This window comes from Euprymna scolopes, chromosome 34, assembly GCF_053919585.1.
Source record: "Euprymna scolopes isolate OS-2025 chromosome 34, ASM5391958v1, whole genome shotgun sequence".
Taxonomy (NCBI): domain Eukaryota; kingdom Metazoa; phylum Mollusca; class Cephalopoda; order Sepiida; family Sepiolidae; genus Euprymna; species Euprymna scolopes.
The window spans coordinates 52,096,104-52,120,318 of NC_136515.1; the positions used below are offsets into that span (position 1 = coordinate 52,096,104).

General features: G+C 33.8%; 1 pseudogene; it reads left to right on the forward strand.

The window, feature by feature from the left end:
• The first annotated feature begins 3,181 nt into the window (after positions 1-3,181).
• On the forward strand, positions 3,182-3,298 carry LOC145259426 (5S ribosomal RNA; annotated as a pseudogene).
• Positions 3,299-24,215: the final 20,917 nt, after the last annotated feature.

Sequence of the window (24,215 nt, forward strand, 5' to 3'; positions counted from 1 at the left end):
GTTCACTTTTATAGATATACTAGCATTTCAGCCCGGCGTTGCCCGGGCATTTGGAGGTGTATGTTGAGCAAAAAAAAAGCAGTCAATTTTTTAAACTTTGACCTATTATGACCCCTTAAAGTGTATTCTTTTGGGCTCAAATCAAGCTATTCAGTTTGATCCATGTCCAAATAACCTATATCTAAAATTTCAAGTGTTTAGACCAAAAATTGTCGGAGGAATTTGGTAGAGTTTTCAAAAGTCAAATTGTTGAACTTTTACCCCTTAATCGCCAAATTTCTGGCCGAAATTCAGTCACATCGATTTTCCCAAATCTCAGTACCCTGTATATCAAATTTCGAGTCTGTAGACTGAAAATTGACAGAGTTATTGCATATGGAAATATACACAGACACACACACAGACAGACACGTTCACTTTTATAGATATATAGATACATAGATAGATTAAACAAAAATATATACGTATACATAAATATATATGGAAACAATTTTGTGTTTCTATTTACAATGCCTCCCCACGGGACAGAGTTAGACACCAGGGTTGTTTTTTAACGTGGAGAAAAGGAACAAAAATAAAAGTTGTCTCAGTCGTGAAGGATTTCTCCTCCACTGACAGAGAACAAGAAATTGAAGTGCAGCATCTGAAGAACAGATGGTATTTATTTGCTCCCCACCGAGCAAATTAGGCACAAGGCCGATTTTTAATGTGAGGACTGAAGGGGAAATGGGGAACAACTCCCCGGGGAGTAGGGGAGCTGGATAGTGACAATTGGTATGAAGGGTTACCCCTACATTGACCAAGGTCTTATATGTGGGGTCGCCCCCACATATGGTCTTTGCTTGCAGTATCTGCCGGAACAGATGGTATTTATTTGCTCCCCCACCGAGCAAATTAGGCACAAGGCCGATTTTTAATGTGAGGAGTGAAGGGAGGGGGAAGGGAAAAAGGGGACCAGCTCCCGGGAGGTAGGAAATGGGAGCTGGTTAAAGGTCAGGCATGTGGGGTTGCCCCCACATCTGGTCCTTGCTAGTTATAGCTAGTCCTAGCTAGTCATAGCTTGCAGTATCTGCCGGAACAGATACTACACTGTGATCTTGTCCCGAAGGCCAAGTACGGTTTTGTGTTTACTATAAACTTTTTACGCAAATATTATGCAAGTATAAATCATGTAGAATATCTGCAGGAATATAATTACACGTAATAGTTAACTAAAGATGATCATTCCATAAGAAAACCGAAAAAACTAATAGGGAATTAATTAAAATGAATGTTTAAAAGAATATGTAAATTAGCTAGATCTTTTGCAGATGAATGCAATTGCACGATCCATATATAAGAAAATTGTATTTTCTTTTTAAATAAATGGAAAAGAGGGTTTTTAATATGAATATCAATGCACACAAAATAAAAACCGAATCTATTGAAGTATATATATATATATATATATATATGAGAGAGAGTATAAATCGGACTAAGAAAGATTAGCGTTAAAACTGCTGCATTTTTATTTTTAAATAAAATGTTTGTTTTCACGACTAACGTTTTTGCTGCTGCTGCTGATGATGATGATGACGACGATGCTTCTGCTGCTGCTGCTGATGACGATGCTGCTGCTGCTGATGATGATACATTTCACACATCATTTTACAAATTAATATACGTATATATATGGCCTCAAAAGTATTCTGAGAGATACAGATATTGATAGCGACACTTGGGAAGAAACTGCGGTATATCCTGGCGATTTGCGGAAATGGGTAAAAAATGGCTATGGTTCTCTACAGGTTAAGAGAATGGAGCGTGCAATGCTGAAAACGGCACTTCGGAGGGAAGACCTTGAATTTTTGCCAGGAAACCGCGCAAATTATACCTGTGAAACGTGTGGTTGGGTTCTCCTTTCAAAGGCAGGGTATGTGAGCCTGCTGAAATCTCACAATACCAGACCGTCGTCATTCAATGTTCCACAGCAACCACATAGCTCAATGTGTATAATATGCAGTAAGGTATGCAGATCTACATCTGGACTGGGCAGAGCAGATTGTTGTGTAGAAAGACAATATCCAGATCCAATCAACCCCGTTAAGACATTGAACTTGGTGTGGCATGTATGCCATCGTCCCTGTAAGTCAACTGCAGGCTTTCAAAGTCACCTGAGGATACATATACAGTACACGAATCTTGAGACGGCAATCATCCATTGTGTCTGAGAAGTCGCGCCCCATGTAGATTTTTTTTTAATGAAAATACATACGAATATCTATTTTATTCACCGGAATCGTAACAGATACTCAAATTATTCCACCTCTGTCTTGATACATGAATCAATTTTATTTATAAAACTTTTAATCTGTTGAGGTTTTCAATATTAATCTTTTAACTTCGTTTTATCTTGACAATACAGTGTGCTTATGATTTGCCAATCGTTAGCTTGAGCTTCTTTTCCTTAATTATTTCACCGGGATTCTAGCAACATTCGCCAAAACCATAGTTGATGTTTCTTCATCAGTTGCACTCTTTCGTCTTATGGTCAACATCTGAACCAGTTTCTCGGAAACATGTAATCAAACGGCAGATAATGGTAGATATTTATTTGCTGCCCACCTCAGCAAAATGTGGCACAAGGCCGGAAAGTGGGAACCCCGCAGGCTCCCCTAAAGGAGGGGCACTCCTGCAATTTTAAAAATTGCCTGAGTAACCCCGTCGGCATTCCCCGGTCGGGGCGCCTCAGGCAGCAAGCAATAAACTTGCCCCACCGGAAAGCCCGGTGGCAAGGCCTGGGAGGGTGGACCTCCTAGGTATTACCCAGGCGGTGTACCTCAGTCCAACAGGTGCTGGGCCGGTTCCCGGCCCGTCACCTGTTGGGCTGAGTGTCAAGTGACGAATCCTTGACTGGTACTACCCTGTCTCCATGCAGCCGAAGCCGCTAGGAGACATCCCATCAAAATGGACTTTTAATGGGGGTATGATAATGGTATGTCTCATTTTTTTTCTTCTATCTCAGGACGAGTGCTGTTGAATTCCTCAGTTACAGAGCGAAATGTAGCACGATTTCTTTGTAAGGATTAAAACACTCTTTTATGTATTGTTAAGTTCTCAACTATGTCCAATTCAACCTGAAACACACAAAAATGTATATGATTCGCGACTTTTGCGACGCCCTGTGTAGACCAGATGCATAATATACGGCATAATCGCGTTGACACACCGGTTCTCGTCAGATCACCAAAGTTAAGCAACGTTGAGTCTGGTTAGTATCAGATGGGTGACCATTTGGGAATTTTAGGCGCTGTATGTGCTCTCCGCTTATCTCGGCATTTGCTTCTAGTCTTCGGTGGTATCCGTAGACTGTTAAAGACTGAAGGAGCCTTTTTTTTTAACCAGACATTTTAGTCTATTAAAAACCGACAGAAGTTATGGACTCTTGATTTGGAATAGGTGCTTTATTCTCAACTTCTATAGTAAATGTAATATTGTGGTCATTAATCGCTAAACATCTGTATATCGAACGGTTACCGTGATACTTACGTCGCTGCACTTTCTAATAACAAACGACCATACAAAATTTCAGCCAGTTCCCCCCAGTAGGTTTCAAGAAAAATTAGAACGGACAAGCAGACAAAGAGAAATGTATCAGCAAAGGAATTCTTATATATAATTCAAAATTATAAATCTAAAATTTAAACAGTTATCTCCCTTAGATCACTAAAAGTTAAAAATGTTTTTTAAATAACAGTTATCCCCCTTGCATTTTAAAATTAGCGTCCACTAATAAGACAGTTAAACATTTTTTATGTATCCAGCGTTTTTAAATTTAAAAATAAACTGTAAATAATTATTTCAACCATTTGTGGCCAAAATACAACAACATACCCACATATGTACTGACGTTCTTTAAAACAAATTTTCTAATGCAACTCAATAAGGTATTTAAAGAATTTTCTCCCTTCTTTTTATTTTCTACTAGCAATCGGTGCCCGGCGTTGCCCAGGTGTTTTGAGGTTAATGCTGAGAAAAAAAAACGGTCAATTTTTTTAAACTTTGACCCCTATTATGACCTCTTAACATTTATTGTTTAGGGATCAAGTAAAGTTAATAAGTTAGATCCATGTCCAAGAAATCTATATCTAAAATATCACGTGTTTAGACCCAAAATTGTAGGAGGAGTTTGGTAGAGTTCTCAAAGGTCAAATCGTTGAATATTGACCACTTAATCGCCAAATTTCTGTTGAAAACCTATCACATCGATTTTCCCAAATCTCAGTACCCTGTATATCAAATTTCGAATCTCTAGGCTTAAAATTGACAGAGTTTTAGCGTAGGGAAATGCACACAGACGCACAGACACACACAGACACTATCACTTATATATATATATATAAACATAAACATCATATATATAAGGATAATAGTACGCCATATATTTAACAAAAGACCATTATTTACTCAAGTGAAAGGAAAACCCGGGGGAACTTTACCCAAAAATAAATCTATATTTTTTTTGTGTGTATTGATAGTCTTATAAGCGAGTAATATATAAATCAGCCACCTTGATTCTTAACCAAACAGAAAGTTCTAGTTGGGGGATTTCCCACTTTTTTATGATAGCGAGGCCAAATTTCGCGAATTTGGCCTTTTTTAAAAGCAGTTTGGCCTTCAAAAGTTCTGTTTGGACTTTTTATTCACCGATGAAATCTGGAGACGCAACGGGAGTTTTCGGAAAAAAATGTTGTTACTATGCACATCTATGTATTGAAATACAATTTGTGGCAAAATTTCAGGAAAAACTAATGGATGGTTCTCTCGCAATAGTCCGGACAATTCGCTAAATTATCTCGTCAAAACCTTAAATCTCGAATCTTTGTGCATTTTTTTTTTGGGGGGGGGGGTAATTTGGCATAATAGTGTCCATTTAATAGTATTATCTTGAATAAATAAAAAAATAAGGAAAATTACCAAAAAAAACAAACAAGAACAACAAAAGTGTGCCGTATTTTTAAAAGTTTTATTGCGTTGTTTTTATTTGCTTTTTTTATTTCATCGGTGAGGAAAAAGGCCAAACAGAAATTTTGAAGGCCAAACTGCTTTAAAAAAAGGCCAAATTTGCGAAATTTGGCCTCGATATAAAAAAAAGGGAAATCCCCCTACTTGAACTTTCTGTTTAATTAATAATGACTCGCTTGTAGCGTTGATTTTTTTCTTTTTTCGCTATAAAAAAATAACTACTTGATGAAATTACGTGATTTTTTCTGTAGGAAAACTTTATCCCATGACGAGTACGTACAATATATATATATTTTTTAAATATTTCCATTTTTTAATGTCAATGGAAAACTGCACAAGTAACCAAACCCGAAATGTAAAGACCATGAGTGAACGCGCGTTTTTTTTTTTAGTTTAGTTTCATAATGGCGGCCGTGATGTCAGAGGTTCGATTGTTAGATTGTAGTTTCGTATTTTTTTAATTTGTAAATCGCAAGTTAGGAAAAAATTAAACCCTTCCAAGATGGACAATAAATAAAGCCATAATATTTTATGGTAAAGGTAAGAGCGTAGAAACCATTGTTTTTTAGGAGATGTGATTATTGGATTAACCAATCAGAAATCGTCTGTGGCACACACATCTCTGTTTTTATAGATATATAGATAGATATAGATATAGAAGATAGATAGATTTCCCCAAATTTTCTATTTTCATTATCAACATAAAATTTACAACATTTTTCTTATGTTTTTTAATATTTTCACGACTATCCACCTTACTTACTGCAAAAACACTTTTCCCTTTTTGTGCCGATGAGGGAGGAGACTATATTCAATAACACAATCTTTGTCAATGTTTATTGTCAATTTTAATAAAACGAATATCGTTTCCAGAATGATGGTACACACAATTTGATTTTGTTTGTTCATCCTTTTGAAACTGATTCATAATCAATAATTATTAATCCTTATACCCCCCTCTCTCTCTCTCTCTATATATATATATATATATATATATATATATATATATATAGATATATACACCCACACACACACACACACACACACACACACACACACACACACACACACACACATATATATATATATATATATATATATATATATATATATATATATATATATATAAGAACCCCAAAATCTATTAAACTGTAGACGAGAAAGAGCAAACAACTGTGTTCACAAAATAAAACTTACTCTAGGATAGCGATACAAAATAGCTTCTCTCTCTCTCTCTCTCTCTCTCTCTATATATATATATATATATATATATAGATATATACACACACACACACACACACACACACACACATATATATATATATATATATATATATATATATATATATGTAAGAACCCCAAAATCTATTAAACTGTAGACGAGAAAGAGCAAACAACTGTGTTCACAAAATAAAACTTACTCTAGGATAGCGATACAAAATAGCTTCAAAACTAACAAAGACAATAGAAAACAAACAAATAAATAAATTGAATAAACATGAATATACATAAACGACCACATATATATATACACATATATGTATGCATGTGTGCATGTATGTGTGTACACATATGTATATTTATATATAATAAAAGAAAAAAAAAGAAAAAAAAGAGCAGAAATGAGGAAAATCGTCTGCCTTAAACCACTAACCTAGTTCTAAAACAGATCCTTTGTTCCATAAAATGCATGTCCATTGGCTGATAGGAAGGGGCGCGGTGGATACTAGAAAGCTGATTGGCTAACTAAAATCCTCAACATATATAAAAACGAGAAACAACCACAGAATTCGCGCATAAGCCTGACGAATCCTATAGTGGATGAAACGCCGAATATTCAGTGTAGCTTAATCGCCATATATATTTTATAAATTACTATATATATATATATATATATATATATATATATATATATATATATATATAGAGAGAGAGAGAGAGAGAGAGAGAGAGTGAGCGAGAGGGGAGGGGGTTATAAAATTATGTTTTATTTTCTATGTTTAGAAAAGTATTACTTTCCGTAACCTTTGAGATGAGGATTTATTATTCGTCATAAATTATTATTACTCCCATCCTTAAATGCTATTTTAACAACGTTTCGGTCGATGTAATCTCCGATCTTCTTCAGGTGTATCTTGTCGCACTCGGGGTTCTTTTGTACTGAATCTTTTATTTAATCCAAGGGTGCAGCAGGCTTTCGTTCCGTCAATCATAACTTGGTAGAAGTTCTAAGCATCTTGTAACTTGTATCATGACGGTCGCCTGCACTGAGGATTGAACCCCCAACCTCCAGAAGGGTGTAATTTTACGACAGAATTTGATCATATTTTACACCAGGTATAGCACCGGTCTTCTGCACTCATAAGAGGGGCACCAACATGGCTTTGCATTCTCCCTTCGAGAAGTTGTAAGTTTATTGCTCATCATTATGCATATATATTATACTAGCTAGACGTCCGACGTTGCCCGGTCGTACCATACGCTTAAACATGATATTTTAATTTATGTACATTACGTATGTATTATCATAGAATTAACCCTCTACGATGGATAATTTGACGATGGACTAATTCGCGAATAAATAAATAAATAAAATAATAATAATAATAATAATAATAATAATAATAATAATAATAATAATAATGTCGTTCATCTAATTCTGTCTGTGTTTGTTTACAATATTACGTCAGCTAATATTTGGGCTTGACGATGAATGTCTTGGAAGAGTCACTTTTGATTAATATTTAGTTTTAAAATACGCAAAAGAAGAAATAAATTGCGGTGATTTTAAATGGGCCTCTTCTTTTATCGTAAATTGGACTCATTAATATGAAAAAAAATTAAAATAAAATGGTGAGGTACACCAGGACTTGAACAGGGGATCATTCGATCGGTAGTTGAATGCTGTGCCACTGAGCTCAATCTCCAGATGACAATAAATCTGTTTGTTTTTAAAGAAGAAATGATTTGCTGATATTTTATTATTTTCCAGTCATCCTGAACCTATATATATATGTAACGTAAAATATTTTCCCGTAAAAATTCTTATTTTATCTATTAGAGAGAAAATATGTTTTTTAAGATTGTTTTTTTTTTTTTTTGATTTTCAATACTTATCGGATGCACTTCTGTACAAAACATAGCTAAGAAAATTGCCAGACATAAATTACCTTTGTGTGAAGTTTGCAAAAGATAGACTCAGTCGTTTCGGGACCTATGAAGAAGGGTACCTGCGCATAAAAATTTTGTGGAAAGAGGTGCGCAATCTCCAACCGCACCTCTCTTAAGTCGACATTGTTGAATATCAGGGGCAAGTGTGTGTATATATATATCCATCCAAACCAGGTGCCTTGCCACTGCTGACTTGTGCGATAGCCAACTTTATCTAAACCAGACTAAGCAAACAATCTATTCTGAATATGATATCACATTGTGGTAGACTATCAATTGCATCAGCATCTACTGCTGAGGGATTGTGAAACACATCAGTAAAGTGCTCTTGCCATCTTTTCAAGATATCTTCTGGATCCTTAATGACAGCAGAAACATCTTTCGACATCTGGCGAGATACTGAAGAGGTAAGAGGACCAACTATCTGACACAGGAGTCCATAAAAGACCTTCGAATTCTTTGTGTCAAATGCCTTTTGGATCTGAATATTATAGGAGTAGTTGATTCGTTTGTCTACCCTGATAGTTCTCTGTTGAGGGATGGCTCTCTCGACACTGAAATCCGCAGACGAATTCAGAAGACATCTGTAGCTTTTGGAAGGTTTCAGAATAGAGTATGGCCTGATCAGACAGGACTAGGACCTGTGTGCTAACCACACTATTGTATTCATCGGAGTCATGGACATTGCATCAAAGGCACATTAAGTGGCTTGAACGATTTCACCAAAAATGCTTGAGACGTATCTTAAACATCAAGTGGCAAGTAAAAGTAGCCGATACTGAAGTCTTTTTGAGAGCATGTTGCTCTAGTGTTGAGAGACCCTTGGGATCAGATTTCACATGCGTTGGGTGGGCCACCTGGTTCGAATGAAAGATTGCAGGCTGCCAAACAAATTTTTTACGGGGAGCTGGAAAATGGCAAGCGCCCTCAACATAAGCCTTGGAAGAGGTTCAGAGACTCTACAAAGAATAATTTGGAAGTCTTACAAATCGACATCGACACATGGGAAGAACTTACTCTGCAAAGCCGAAGTGGCGAAAGCTTGTACGTGAAAGTTGTGATGCTCTAGAGAAAAGAAAGCAGTCCCACAGCAATCTGAAGCGAATTGATCGTTTTAACCATGATACACAGAGCTGGAAATGCGACACTTGTGAATGAGTGCTTTTGTCAAAAGCTGGCTACGTCAACCACCTTAAGTCACACAAAACTCCTGTTCAGCTTAACTTTGCACCTATTAGTCCGAACCAAACGATCTGTTTAATATTCAGCAAAGTTTGCAAGTCCACTACTGGTTTGAGGAGACATGTGATTGTTCATAGGAATACAGTTCAACCTCCAGATGAAGTCAACTCGAAGGAAATTGCTCAATTTGTATGTCACATCTGCCTCAAGATGTGCAAATCTGCGGCATGGACGACGAGATTGGGAGAACTCAATGTGAGAGCGATCATCTGGAAAGATGCAGCGATCATCATTCATATATATATATATATATATATATATATATATATATATATATATATATATATATAGGTTCAGGATGACTGGAAACAATGCCGACATGACCGGAGAGCACCTAGAGAGTGCATAGAATTCCTAAATGGTCACCCATCTGGTACTAACCAGGCTCTACGTTGCTTAACTTCGGTGATCTAACGAGAACCAGTGTGTCAATGTGATTATGCCGTATATCTGTACTGGTTTAAATTTGTTTTTTGTTTTATGCATTGATATTCATATTAAAAACTCATTTTTTTTTTACGAAGGCATCACCACATTATCAAGGCCCAGAGGCCACTCAAGGATAAGGGTTAAAGAGTGTACAGTAGAAATTGGTCAATATAGTAATCATTAGTAATGAAAATTTGGCAAATTTAATAACTTATATGGAACGGCTAATCAAGAACTTATTTACTTTAGACTTGAACACAACCATATTGTAGTCAGCCGGAAAGCAGGAAAACGGAAGACAATTCCACAGGCGTGCAGTTCTAAGAAAGAAGCTTTGTTCATGGAATCTACGTTTAGGTTTAGGCACAGATAAAGAGTGGGGGAAATTATTGATAGTGTTTACAGCTAGACGAGTGTTTCTTGTGAAAGTTTGGCGAGGGGGGACCATAGATTGAAGCTCAGTTGAACACTTTCCATGAAAATAACGATACATCAGAGACAAACTCGCAACATCTCTTCTGTGAGATAGAGGTTGCAAGGAGGAGAAAAGGACATCTCCTACGAGGCTACGTCCTTTCTAGCAGCTCCTGCCAAGATGTGGCAACAGTATTCCATCCTTGGACGTACCTGGCTCTTATATAGATAGAGAATAGCAGTGAGATATCTACCGGATCGATAGAAAGATCCCACCATTTTTCCAGCGGCCTTGGCAACAGATTTGATGTACGTATTCCATTTAAGATCAGAAGTAATGGTCAAGCCAAGAAGCTTGTACACACTTGAGGCCTCCTGAAGACGAGAGCCATTCATTTCAATTGATGACAAATGTGGATTAGAATGTTGATGATGTAAAGAGAGAAGCTTGGTTTTAGATGCATTAAAAGTAACCAGCCACTCCTTTCCCCATTGTACTTCGTGCTCAAGATCAGAGGAGAGAGAATTGGAGAGAACTTGGTCGTTTACTGTCTTAGATGTGGTACTATAAATGGTAGTGTCGTCAGCATAAATGTCTACAAATGATGTAAGGATATGATTTGGAAGATCATTAATGTAGATCAGGAAAAGAGTTGGGCCCAGGATGGATCCCTGAGGGACACCGGCATTAATACTGTGAACTTCTGATTTTTGCCCCTCAACTACTACTCTTATGAACCTATCAGAAAGAAATGATTTAATAATTGAGAAGACTTTTCCAGCTATACCATAGCTAGCGATCTTATGAAGTAAACCTTTATGCCATACTCTATCAAAGGCTTTAGATATGTCAAGAGCAATTGCCCTTGAAAGATTGCCACCGTCGAGAGATTTGCTAATCCTATGCGATATAACTGTAAGGACATCTGCTGTAGATCTAGCAGAACGGAAACCATATTGAGTGTCACTAAGAAGGTTATTTTTGTTGAGATGTTTGATTACTTCTGTATTTAACACAGATTCTAGCAACTTACTCATGACGCACAGGAGACTTATTGGCCTGTACTATTTATTAAAAAAAATACAACTTTGCTATATATGGGTTGTGGAATTGCATTCATCTAAAAAAAAAAAAAAGCTAATTTGCATATTCTTTCAAACATTCATTTTTATTCAATTCCCTGTTAGTTTTTTTCGGTTTTCTTATTGGATGATCATATTTTGTTAACTATTACGTGTGATTATATTCATGCAGATATTCTACATGATTTATACTTGCATAATATTTGCGTAAAAAGTTATTATATATATATATATATATATATATATATATATATATATGTGTGTTTGTGTGTGTGTGTTTGTTTTAAAATATTTTGCCTACTACTAATTCTGTCAGTTTTGTCTCCACACATAAAACTTTATATATAGGGTAGTCGAACCCATGCGAAGCTTTATATTTGGGGTTTAGCCGGGGAAAACCACTGCAAAAGTGTGAAAATTAAAGAAATGGAATTTGCCATGTGAATGTCGAACAACGACATTACGAATATGCATGCGTAACCCAATAGGTATTGGTTCATGTTTTCATTTTTAGCCTTACAGAAACATGTCTTCAAAACATGTCTTCAAAACGCAGGCATTACCGTCAAAGGAAAAAAAAAGTAAATCGTAAGCTAAACGTTTTGGTTTCGATTCTTGATGGTAGCGTGCGAGTCATTTTTTAAACTTTTTAAAACAATTACTATATATTGGGTCCAATATAATATAATAATAAATACGAAATCTGCATTAATCAACATATCATATTTAATCAAAATATCATATTTAATCAAAATATCATATTTAAGCATATTTTACGACCGAGCAATACCTGCCGGCCTGCTAGTTATATACAATAAATCTATATATAACAATGTGATTACGCCGCATATCATATAAAATAAACTAATATAAAATGAAAGATATGTAAACTATGAAATATCTATTACTTGCACTTCACAAATAAGATAACGACGCCATCTTGAAAACGTGGTGAAGGTGCAAATATTACCGTCAGGAAAGACATCTGAACATTGATTTAAACGTGGACTTCCAAGTCACAGATGTTAATCAAATTATGTTGTATAGGACTGGGATTTCAGGAATACATAGATGTTATATGTTATATCTATTTCAATGTTGATTCGGGCCTTAAATAAAAATTTTAAAAATTAGTATATGTGGATCTTTTACTTTTAATAGCATCACAAGTTAACAACATCGATTGGCGTAAATAATGTAGAAGTTTTCTACAAGGAAAGGTATAATATGTGTCTCTGTTTTATACATGCTTTTAAAAATATTACCGAATTCATTGTCAATCAAAAACACGACCAACATAAGATTAAATTATTTAATAAGCTATCTTATAACCTAAATCATAGCAAAATATTACAGATTTTAAATACATGTTAGTTTACATGGTTTCTTTATGCTGAAAATGTACGCACCCCCCCATATATATATATATATATATATATATATATATATATATATATATATATATATATATATATATATAACAAGCAGGACGCCCAGAATTGCCCGGTTGTAAAATATGCTTATTTTGGTTTCGATTTCGATTATAGCTAATGGCACTCCAATAATCGATTTTCTAAAAATAATTTTATCGAGAATTCTTCATAATTCTTGGTTTCGGTTTCGATTTTAGTTGATGACACCTTAGCAATCTATTTTTCTAATAAATAATTTTATTAAACATTCTTTATAAGTTTTTCGGTTTCGATTATAACTGAAGGAAGTAAAGTTATATATATATATATATATATATATATATATATATATATATATATATATATATACATATATATATTCATAAGTTTACATTCGATCATATGGATATTTTATTTATTATTTTTTTGAAATCGCAACTTTATAATATATAAAGCTCTCTAGAACATTAATACTGTGATAATATATACGAAATCTGCAAGAATCAAAATATCATATTTAAGCGTATTTTACGACCTGGCTACGCCAGGCATCCCTGCTAGCTTGGATAAATACTTTTTTAGTCATAACAAAATAGCTACAATAATATCAGAGCGTCTCCATTTACGCCGAATATACACAGAATGCCAACATCAATATATTACATATGAATCAGTCTTCTGTGGAATTTCCACAGGTCTCGCTAATTAATTAATTATTCATTTCATGGCTTCTATTCAGCTGATGGGTTTCATTTAATTATTATACTTAATTCTTTTTATGCATAGTTTCTACATCATGCATAATTGAGCAGAATTTAGGCTGAAAACGTTCTAGCACACTGAAGTGTTTTATATATATACCTATATCTACACAGAGCACCATTAATCTTAGAGTGATTTAACAAAGCTTTTTTTCCCAGAACTGCCCGCCTGTGGTACACTGTTCCGCTGTCCAGATTCCCGGTTTAATACAACATGGTAGCCTTCAAATCCAATGAAAACAAATTCTTGCTGATTCGTCTACATAAATAATCAAATTCTAACCAATTTATACCATTACATACACTACAATTTACATTCATTAACCTTTATCCTCGAGTGGCATTCGGGCCTTGACTAGTGGTGAATATCAAGTAAAAACGCTTTTCTAACCAATTTGATGATTGATTAGGTTTCAATTTGTGCTAATTTTGCATTGAATAAAAATCCTTATTAATCCTTTAGTTTCGCAGCATTTTGTCCTCACGAAGGTCCACACAAAAGTTCAGCCAGATCGGCTCAGTAGTTTCCTCGAAAAAGAGATTCAATGTAGAACTGTGGTTACTTATCAGTGGCATTCCTTATTATTCGTGAATCGAACGGATACCATAAATGTTAGTAAGCAGCAGCTTATCAAAGCCAAGTTCCGTACAAAAACCTGAGCCAGATCAGCTCAGTTTTTATGAGGAAAAAGTTGAATGGAGAGACAGATTAACGGACAGACTAATAGAAATATTGGGTTTGTTTTACTATACACATAGATTCCAAAAAGTTGAGTAATTTTTTAGTGTTTTTATTTAATGAAAAGTGTTTATTCAGCTCGTAAAACATACAGTATTTACCGATACATTTGAAAAATAGAAATGGCGGCAGACTCTGTGTTGAATACGAAAGTTTGGGAAAATACGTTACAACTAAAATAAATATAAAAATACTGTTAGAAATCTACCGAATATATGTCAGCCTATGTTACGGTAAAATACATTGCGTGGGTTTCTAAAAGTATTTTTATAATAGTTTAGTTTTAACATATTTTCCCAAACTTATTTAACACAGAGTCTGCCGCCATTTGCCTTTTTTAATACATCGGTAAGCACTGCTTGTTTTTGGAGTCGAATACAACAACGTTATATCTAATAAAAACATTAAAATATTAACCACTTAGGTAGAAAAGTAAGTTTTATTTGTTTTGATGATATTTATTTCTTATATATTTGTTTTGTGACAGATTTGTTGAATCTATGTGTACAGTAATAGTAATAGCAAAAGCAATAGTTATAGCAAGAGGAATAGCAATAGCAATAGTAATAGCAATAGTAATAGTAATAGCAATAGCAATAGTAATAGCAATAGTAATAGCACAAGCAATAGTAATAGCAAGAGGAATAGCAATAGCAATAGTAATAGCAATAGTAATAGTAATAGCAATAGTAATAGCAATAGCAATAGTAATAGCAATAGTAATAGCAATAGCATTAGTAATAGCAATAGCAATAGTAATAGGCATAGTAATAGTATTAGCAATAGTAATAGCAATAGTAATAGTAATAACAATAGTGACAGTAATAGCAATAGTAAGTGTAATAGTATTTTTGATTGAGCTGGGTAGTATTTTGTGTTTCTGTTAAAGACTGGTAATTAATATTCTAGCTTCTCGAAAGAGGTGAGAGCTTTGGATTTTTAAAAAGGTTGTAAATGATGATAGGTTATTTTCAATGTGCTTCGGGAAAATGTGGTCCGAAAATTTAAAATGTTTGGGGATGCATGTTGGTATAACCTTCTCCTCGATACATTCCTCTAGAAAAACTCTTCTGTTGTTTTGAGAGTTTGCTGCGATTAAGATGTTTTTGTATTTCCGCAGTTGTGGTTTTAGAATTTGGTTGTCCATTTTGACAGAATGAGTAAAATAAGGCAAGATTTCGGCTTTGGACGTGCAAAAATCTTAAAATCCATCCCAGATAGAGCAAAACGTAGACTTATTGAATCTGCTTTAATTTCAAACATTAATACCATCAAACAGAGAAAAGGATTTTATAATGTAGCCCCAATCATAGGTAATATAATAAGAAACGAACAAAACATTAATTTAGACCCTGGTTGATAAAAAAAAATGCATATATGTATATAACCCGACCCCCCTCCACACACTCTAGATATAAATTCTCTTTTCATCACGAAACTTTTTCTCTCCAGAACAGAAAGAGAACTGAACTTCTCCTCTTCCGCATGTGATATATGACCGTTTTCCTGTACATCCTTGCCTAGAAATCCTGATGATGTCCCCTGAAATAGGGACGAAACGTTGATTTTATTTTTATTTTTACTCTTGTTGGTTTTTCCTTTTTATTCATATATATATATATATATATATATATATATATATATATATATATATATATATATATATATATATCGATGTCTCCGTTCAGTCCCGAAAGAAAAAGAATACCCCCTGTAGTGGGCAGCTGCGCGTGTAATTGTGTGGCAAGAGTTGCGCAATCTCAACGACGCCTCTCTTGAATCCGCACTGCTTAAGGTAATGGCAAGAAGTTTAGGCTGACTGGAAACAATGCAGAGATAAGCGGAGAGCACAAAAAGCACATGGGTGTCCAAAAGGGTCACCCGTCTTGTACTGGCCAGGCTCATCGTTGCTTAACTTCGGAGATCTGATGGGAATTGGTGAATCAAACGTGATTATTCCGTTTATATATATATGTATATATGTATAATATGTATATATATATAATATGTATATATATAATATGTATATATATATAATATGTATATATATATAATATGTATATATATAATATGTATATATATAATATGTATATATATAATATATATATATGTATATATAATATGCATATATATATAATATGTATATATATGTATATATATGCATATATATATGTATATATATGTAGATATATAAATATGTATATATATATGTATATATATAATATGTATATATATAATATGTTTATATATATATAATATGTATATATATAATATGTAAATATATAATATGTATATATATATAATATGTATATATATAATATGCATATATATAATATGTATATATATATAATATGTATATATAATATGTATATATATATAATATGTATATATATAATATGTACATATATATAATATGTATATATAATATGTATATATATAATATGTATATATATAATATGTATATATATATATATAATATGTACATATATATATAACACTGGTCAACAAATTTTTATTTTTTTTCTTTGGCAGACCATCTAGGAGTGTTTTCTGGGGTTTTGAAGGTCGGTGATTACGAATATAACATTGGTTTTGCCAGATTGGCTCTAGTTTAGAAGATACTGATAGCCCCAAATAAGCCTAAACTGCTAAAATTCTCCCTGAAATACTTCAATATAGAAGCAGTAAATAATAATTTTCTGATATTATTGAATCATTATAATGATTATGTATATATTGAAGTATTTCAGGGAGAATTTTTATATAATTATTTATATAGGGAGAGTTTTTATATAATTATATACTGTAATTACTTAATAACATGTTCCATAAATATAGTTGCAGTATAAATTAAACAGTAATTAAGAATTTTCTTTTTAATTCCACAGTTGAAAATGAGTTCCAGAGATAAAATGAGTTCTTCTAGAAGATGTTGTAGATATGAACCGGATGTCTTTTGTTACATCTGTGGACAGTATTTGATGGCACAACAAAAGAGGAATATTACAGACTTTGTCAAGAGGGCGTACAAAGCATACTTCGATATGACACTTGGTGACCAAGACAAGTCTTGGGCCCCACATATGGTGTGCAAAACCTGTGTAGAAAGTCTCCGCGGTTGGACCAACGGTAAGCTGAAGTTGAAGTTTGCTGTACCAATGGTGTGGAGAGAGCCCAACAATCATTATGATGACTGCTACTTCTGTCTCAAGGACATGACGGGGTTTAACAAGCACAAGAAAGCAAATTGGCAGTATCCGAGCCTGGATTCTGCTATCCGTCCTGTTGCGCACTCTGAGGATCTACCTTTGCCTGTTTTCACCAGTTTGCCTGAAATCGATGAAACCGAAGAGATTCCAGCTGATCTTTCAATATCAAGTGATGATAGCTGTAGTGACTATGAAGAACCCTCAAATGGCCCTCAGCTTTTCAATCAATCTGAACTTAATGACCTAGTGCGAGACCTTTGTTTGTCGAAGGAGCAGTCTGAAGTTCTTGCATCACGACTCCAAGAGAAAAACATTCTTGATTCTGGCACAAAAGTAACATACTATAGGACAAGGGAAGGCAGCTTGCTTCGTTTCTTTTCTAAAGAAGACGACCTGGTCTTTTGTAATGACGTTTCTGCACTTCTTAACTGCATGGGGATCTCATCATATGACCCAGCAGATTGGCGTCTCTTCATAGATAGCTCGAAAGCAAGTCTAAAAATTGTACTTTTGCACAATAGCAATAAGTTTGCTCCTGTACCAATTGGCCATTCTACCAAGATGAAAGAAGAGTATGATGCTATCAAATTTGTTCTTGAAAAGCTGAATTACAACACTCATAAATGGCTGATTTGTGTGGACTTGAAAATGGTGAATTTTCTGCTTGGTCAGCAAAGTGGGTACACAAAGTATCCCTGCTTTCTTTGTTTGTGGGATAGCAGAGCAAGAATCCAGCACTGGAGAAGGGAGAACTGGCCAGAACGAGAAAGTCTCGAAGTCGGCACAGCCAACGTCATCAATGAGCCTTTGGTACCCAGGGATAGAATCATCTTCCCTCCATTGCACATAAAACTAGGGCTCATGAAGCAGTTTGTTAAGGCGTTGAACAAGGATGGGGATTGCTTCAAGTACATATGCAGGCAATTTCCAGGTCTTTCCATCAAAAAAGCTAAAGGTGGCATCTTCGATGGACCTCAGATTCGAACGCTCATGAGGGATTCTGACTTCACTAATCATATGAACACGGTTGAGTTAAATGCTTGGGTGTCCTTCACAGATGTAGTGACAAACTTTTTGGGAAATCACAAAGCTGACAATTACAAGCAATTGGTCCGTAAGATGCTTACTGCATACGGAAAACTAGGGGCAAATATGAGCATTAAAGTTCATTACTTGTTTAGCCACCTCGACAGATTTCCTGGTAATCTTGGTGATTACAGTGAGGAGCAGGGAGAGAGATTCTATCAAGACATCAAAACAATGGAAGAGAGTTATCAAGGCAAATGGGATGAGCACATGATGGCAGACTACTGCTGGAACCTTTTGAGAGACTGCCCAAAAGTTGCTCACAAGCGAAAATCGTATAAACGTCAATTTTAGTTTTGTGAATAAAATATTTTTTTGTGTGTTCATTGTAACTAAGAATCTAGTGTATAATGCTTTGCATTAATTTATGATATATAACTGATTATGCAAATGTTTTTTTTTCACTTGGAGAATTAAAATTCAGCAAATTTTTAGCAAATTTTTTGTATATCCTCGAAATCTATGAAAAGTGTTCAGTTATAGGATAAATGAAATGATGTTATATCTAACTTAACTTGTTAGATTGAGATTTTACACTGTCTTTGTGGTTTAAGATTATCATAAAAATCAATATCTGACATTTATGCGCCGTTTTTTGTACGTTTAGCTATGGTCGCGAATGGGTGATTTCAGACAAACGACCCCCTGTGATATCTCAAAAACTAGAGCCAATTTGAAAAAACTAATGTCAGATTCGGATTCAGTGCCCTTGAAAACCCCAGAAACCAGTCTTACTTTGCCTGCCAAAAATATTGTGTTGACCAGTGTAATATGTATATATATATAATATGTATATATATATAATATGTATATATATATGTATATATATAATATGTATATATATATAATATATATAATATGTATATATATAATAAATATGTATATATATAAAATAAATATGTATATATAATAAATATATATATATGTATATATATATATAAATATATATATGTATAGATATAATAAATATGTATATATATATAATAAATATGTATATATATATAATAAATATATATAATATATATATAATAAATATATATAATATATATATAATAAATATATATATATGTATATATATAATAAATATATATATATGTACATATATAATAAATATATATATGTATATATATAATAAATATATATCTATGTATATATATATATATATATATATATATATATATATATATATATATGGTGGCTATGTAAAGACGAAATTTAAACTTGTTCGAAAACTTTCTTTGTTTTAGATTGTGAAATTAAAAAATAAAAATGAATGCGTCAGCTGACCGGTTTCGAGGCTCGCTCAACAGAGCTTAAATCGAGCTTAATTACGTTTTAAAAAGAAACGGGGAGAGAACAATGAATCGGAGGTGAAAAAGTAGGGGAAAAAAGAGGGGGGTGGGGTGGATTAATTATTAAATAGAAACTAGATTAAGCCCTAAGAGATTCTCTTTTTGTTTGCAAAGAGAAGGTCTCAGAGTCTTAATATATATAGTTTCTGGAATTTTGAGATGTTAAAGAGAGTGCAACTTACTAAGGATGGAAAAAAGTATTTAAACGTATTTTTGGAAATTTTTAAACGTAATTCGATATAATTAAACGATTTTAAGTTTTTAACCGATACCAATATAGATTTTAAAGTTTTTTATACATAAGAAAAGAGATTTTTAAATTAATTTGGGTTCAAATTAAAATCGATTTATATAAGGAAAATTTTTTTCGAAATTAGATCTTAAATTTAAATAATTCAAAGTTTAAAATTAGGTATTACATCATCCGATAAAAAAGGAGGGGATTTAACAAAACGAGATTTAAACGTGAACTCGCGAGGTATATATACTTCACACTTCCGGTTATAAGATAGACGAATATTGGCTGAAGAGAGCTTGATAAGGATACCTTAAACGGGCCTTATTATCGGGCTTGAAACCGACGGTACCAATGATCTGTCTCAACTAACAACTTTCTGTACACAAAATATAAATACGCTCTTACAATTTGGATTTTCCTTTTAATTGAGCACTCTGCTGGAATTCTTTTTCCAAAAAAAAAAATCATATATATATATATATATATATATATATATATATATATATATATATATATATATATATATAGAGAGAGAGAGAGAGAGAGAGAGAGAGAGAAAATAACGTTGTTTAATAGTGCTTGAAATTGCGATAAGCGCAGATTCAAGGAGTCTTATTGCAATTTCAAGCACTATTAAACAACGTGGAGGTTTCTATAACATAGCGCCATTAATAAGTAAACTGTTATTAAAAGAACATTATTTAACTGTGGACACAGGTTAACTTTCTCACACCATTCAAACACCCCCTGTAATAATTAACACATAATCTCAATCAATAAATTACATAAAAAACACTCATTTCATTCCTGTTACAAACTTATATTTAAATTTCAACAGATATATTTTTTTCCCAATAAGAATATAAACTTGCGTTCATAGTTTTAAAATTAAATTAACGACTATATGACGTCACTAAAATTTCCTTCTCTTTAACAGCGCCAGCCCCCCTTCCTTTTTGAATTTCCAACATCAATTTTTCCGTTTCTCTTAAATAGAACTGCGTCACACTGTGCACGTGAAACTTTTTCAAATATTTTGTACTGGAATATTTTTTGGTTTCTTAATCTCATTCACCCAGAGGAAGTCTCGAAATAAAGACGAAACGTTGGTGAACACATAATACGGTTTGTTCCTTTTTTATTTTCTCTATTTTGTTCGGAATACTATTTCCATTATTTTCATCATATATATATATATATATATATATATATATATATATATATATATATATATATATATATATATATATATATATATATAATGATTTAATTGAAAGTTTAAAATGCAAAAGTGAGGTATCATAATTCAATTGTGCTCTAAACAGAATTATCAATTCCGAACGCGCCTCTGTCATATCAAAGAACCTATTGTTGATTTTATATCCCGAGCCTTTCTGCTTGTGCGGTGATAATGGCTTGAATTTAATTTTAAAATGAAAAAGTCAAGTATCATGGTGCGATTGTGATTTAGACAAAAAACATTCATTTCGAATGAGCCCCTGTTCATTTTATATGTTGGGCCTTTCGGTTTGTGTGGTAATAAAATTTCTCAAATGCTCTCGTGATGTTAGGCTGTGTAAGGTGTTAACTTTGGTCAAAAGCGCATGTTCCTTCTTTCATCGCATTATTTCGATTATCGATTATTAATACTTATCGAATAATAATAATAATAATAATAATAATAATAATAATAATAGTAATAATAATAATAATAATAATAATAATAATAATAATAATAATAATAACACAAAAGCTATTTAAGAACCCTGTCAGGCACATAATGCACGTTCGTGTGAAATTTCATAAAACTCGGCTCAGCCGTTTTCAAGTACATAGGAAACGAACTCACACACACGACGACAAAGTCCGTTTTACATAATAGTAAAGATTTTTTTTCTAGCAGGACATTGAGTTCTTAGGGTAGGGACAACATGAAGGTTGCTTAAGTGAAAATTTTTGTGGAGCAAGCTGGAATCGAACTTGGCACACCCAAGCTGTAAGTTCGTATCGTCAATCCCTGAACTACCGTCACTTTTCTGTTGTTATTTGTCGCTGTTGGGCATCATTCATGATAACTTGTTGGCATTCCTTTCCTTGATATCTTTCTATTTAGAATTATTTCTAGACGGGTATTGGGTACATACGAGAGGGACCATGTGAGGGTTGCCAACGTCCTTAAGTGAAAGTGTTTCTGTGGAACGAACTGGGTTCGAACTTAACACACCCGCGGCGTTAAGCACTAACCCGCCATCATCTCCATGGTATCGCTGTTGAGTTGAACATGAAACTCGAACTAATATACACTTTTTTTTTTTGCTTTCGAGCTAAGATAAAAGTGTAGTATCTTTTCTATTTAAAGATTTTACAATTATACCGTAATGTCTAGATATCGCTTAAGAATGGAAATATGTCACAAACTCTTGCAATGTTTTTGGATGTTCATAAAATTATCCAGAATGAAAACAGTAGTATTTTTTTGTTATTTATTATAACGTTTAATAAGTTTCGGCTCGAATTATAAATAGCGCAAATAATAAAAGAATCATATGATTTATATACAGTACTAACCTTCAAATGATACTCGTAAAATATGAGCCCAATCGAATGATAAGCTTACAAATTACAGTTAATAAAGTGAAGCTGCTGCTGTTATGTAGTCGTTGAACACAATAAATTATCTGTTATTCATCTTTCTGTCGATCTATTTATCTATTAATTGATTTAGCTATCTATTTATTTATCTCGGTCCATCTATCTATCTAACGGGCAAGATAAACAATAGATGAGATGGGAAGCTATGTTTTGATAAAAGTTTTCAAAACATTATTGAGGTATAAACTGGACAAGTTTCACTGGAAGTTCTAAAAATAACTGACCGGAAGGACGTGGTTGTTACAACATGATCAGGTTGACTGGACATATAGTAAAGTTGGAATTTGAACGTCAAAGAGAGCGGGCGGTTTAACAAGTCGCCCCATCTCCCCATTGGGAGGGAGATTACGTATCTCCAAATAAGAGATTAGAATTAACCACAAGCAAAGATATCACTTTCCATTCTTCTGCGTTCGACACCGGGAAAGTGAATAAAAACTATATAAAACTAACCATCGTTCTGGAGTTGAAATCCATACGTCCACAGGTTTCCAGCTTCCCTCAAAGAACAGAAGAAGTTCCAGGTGGACCAAAAGAACAACGACGCAGTTGAAAAGTTGATGTTGTATGTTGAAATACATGTGTTTATGTCATGTCAGACACACACGCACGCAACACACTTGGACTGATCCTGGAATATAAATAGACTGCATCACGATAACTTAGGGTTCAGATAGTAAAGAACCCCACTATATAGAGAATAGTGACACGTACACACACTCAAATTCGCCAATACAACACTATTGCTGCCAAGTTTTCAAACATTTGAATTTCTGTTGGGAAAAATACTGCTTCATTATTTCACTCGGTCCAAAGCAACGCAACATCAACGGGAAAGATTTGAGCTCCCGTCTGACAGAACACATCTCTATAAATGGTTACTGTCTTGATGTAAGCCTCTCGATTTAGCAAACTGATATTTACTCCAGATCAGGCTGGAAAACTAGTTGGGTCATTGTACCGCCTCAGAAGGTATCTCACTCCTGACGTAATCTTCTACCAAGAGCCAAATACGCCCTAAGGAGGAGTACTATTATCACGTATGGGAAGGTACTACTTAGAACACCATTTCACACCTGGTAGAATACAACCTTCAAAATCGCCCTTTTTCTTCTTATTATTATCTCTTGCTCACAAAAGAGACATAACTAGTCTTGCTTTACGCTTTCATAAATTTCATGGTAGGTGCTTGACTAAGCTTCAATCTATGTTCTTCCCTGTAAAACATTCACAACGAAACTCGTCTACCTGCAACCACTGTTAATAGTTTCTAAATAAACCTGAACGAAACTTCTATGAGTAAACTGCACGTCTACGAACATGATATCGCGGAGTTGTTTCTCATCTGATGATAACTCGGTCGTTTTCAAGTCCAATGCACACAAATTGTTGTTGGGCTGCCCTCTAGTCAAATTATCACCAT